Genomic DNA, 2,778 nt, shown 5'->3' on the forward strand with positions numbered 1-2,778 from the left:
GTCCTTTATAGTTCCGCTTAATGTCCCTTCCTGTAAACATTTTTTTTTAGAGAGGACTCGTATGAGAATAATAGATGAGAACGGGCAATTGTAACATTTTTTTGTAAAATTTCTAGACAACTCGATTACAACTACAAACCTGCCTGATATTATATATATGCTGTATACAGTGAATGTCCGCATATTAACAGTGGACATGTATATATGTATGTATGTGTATATATATATACACACGCACACACACACAGAATGGGATAACATGGGATACAAAAAAGGTAATTGTGACTTGCAATTTTGAGAAAAAATGTCAGAATTGTGAGATAAAATGTTGCAATTACCTTTTTTATTTTTGTTTGTTTTGTGGGGGGAAAAACAGCATTGTGAGATGTAAACACGAATTTGCGAGAAATAATTGTAGAATTCTGAGTTAATATCTTAATTTTGAGAAAAAAGCCTGAATTACAGAATAAAAGTGCTCATAGCCAATATATATCTTTTTTTATTCTGTGGCCGAATCGTGCTCCATAAAACTACACCACAAAAACCTGATGTTCAGAATCTAATTCAAACTTTGAAATAAACTTATGGATTCAGAAAAATTCCTAGGTCACATTCAATTTTGTGACAAGTAAAGTCAAGTAATTTTGTGACATTGTGAACTCTTTGTACAGACTGTCAGAGATTTTGCTTCCATTAAAAAACAACCTGCTTTTTAGATCATTTTCAAATCATGCTGGAGAACATGATCACCAGCATTACACAAACGTGTGCAGTTAATTTCAGTCATAAAATCAAACGGGAGACACGCCAAATACAAAAAAAAAAACTTCGACTCAAATTGATATGCTGATAATATAATTGCTAATTGTTAAAAGAATGAAGTATGTGAAGACATGTTGATAGATTTGTTTTCTGTCCTTGTATGAAAAATGTAAATTTTCCTGCATATTACTTGATGTAGCTCTGCTCTGATTAAGTCACATTGGCTGCACCTTTCGTTCTGTATGCAGAAGTACACCAAAACAACTCTTTCCACTCAGCAAGCTTTCACAACCTATGAATGCAGTCAATGCACAGATGGTTTTTGAAAGGGTGCAGTGATCAGTCAAATGTGTCAGATTTTGAAACACAAAAACAAAAAATAAGTTTCAAGACATACACAGTTTTTATTTAGCGAGATGAAAATAAGTTGCTTATTTTGAAAGAATGGTGTTGCATGGCAACCTTAAGTAGTGACCTGCAGAGGAATGTACTAATGGTGTGCGTGCTGTCCCATGTTCAGCTGGAGCACAAAGCATTTGGACAGATGTGCACGCATCACTTTGTAACAGATGCATTATGTCGTACTACTGTCCAGCTGCAAATCAGTCTTGGGCTAATTAACACCACATTAATGTCCTTAAGTCCTTTGTCAGCATGTAGGATTAGACTTTTCAAATTGAACAAACAGAGCACATGTTCTAAATCTGTCAAATAAAATCAGAGTATTTGATTCGGCACTCAGTATTTTCTTCACCTTGTGTTGTGCAACTGGTGAAAGTAGTTTTACCTTTTTCCCCGTTTCCTGTCATATAATATTATCTGTGTTGTAATTATACTGTGCACTATTTTTAAGATTGGTCTTGATTTATTTTGGCAAGACTTTGACTTGAACTATTCAACTTAGATGTGGGCTAATGTGGAGTTTTTCATTACAGTTCACTGAGGTTTTTCATTTTTTACGGATTTATGTAGATCTCTGATTAATGACACTCTTACTAAACAAACCCTTCAGAGTCTCTTTATAAACCTGATGACCCTTAAAGCAGCGTGGGCTTTTTCCTTGATCACATGGCCGTCTCTAGAGCTTTGATATGAGCAAAGTCGCCTTGTCATCTTAAAGGGTGAATCTTACTAAGCCTGTAAGTAAACCTGCTAAGATATAGAGAGCTGTCCACTTGTTCTATCGCTTCCAGAGGGTGTATGTATATACTATATATCATGAAAACATATGATATAAAATACAAATGTATATATACAATATATTAAATTATCAGATAACTCATAATTTAACTTCCCAGGTCACCCAATTTTGGAGACTGAGCTGCAAGAACAGGTTATTTAGAGCTCTTTACGGTTACCAGCACATTAAGATTTGAGTGCCCATATTTCACAAATCAAACTTTATTTAGTGCTCAGCAACATGCCGTTGTTGAGTAACCCTTGCGAAAAGGTCACACAGGTCATTTATATAGAGTGTGTTTACAAATATAGTTGTAGAAACGGTCACACTTTAGTTCGGAGATAAATTCTCACTATTAGCTAACTTTTAACTATGACTTTTGCCCCAATAAACTTCTACTTTGCTGCTTATTAATAGTTAGTACGTTCGCTGTTAGGTTTAGGTATATGGGGTATGTGCTTTATAAGTACTAATAAACAGCCAATATGCTAGGAATATTTTTCCATTTTAATATATTTTAAAATCTATTTTATTCCTGTGATGCAAAGCTGAGGTTTCAGCATTATTACTTCTTCAGTCTTCAGTGCCACATGATCCTGCAGAAATCAGTCTAAAATGCTGATTTGCAACATTATTATCAATGTTGATAACAGTTTTGCTGCTTAATATTTTGTAGAAACGGTGATGCATTTTTTTTTTTTAGGATTCTTCCGTGAATAGAAAGTTCACAAGAACAGCATTTGTTTTTAATAGAAATTTGAAAAACATTATAGATGTCTTTACTGTCACTTTTGATCAATTTAATGTATCTTTGCTGAATAAAAGTATTAATTTAT

The sequence above is a fragment of the Sinocyclocheilus anshuiensis genome, unplaced genomic scaffold (genome assembly GCF_001515605.1).
Source record: "Sinocyclocheilus anshuiensis isolate Anshui unplaced genomic scaffold, SAMN03320099.WGS_v1.1 scaffold3535, whole genome shotgun sequence".
Lineage (NCBI taxonomy): Eukaryota > Metazoa > Chordata > Actinopteri > Cypriniformes > Cyprinidae > Sinocyclocheilus > Sinocyclocheilus anshuiensis.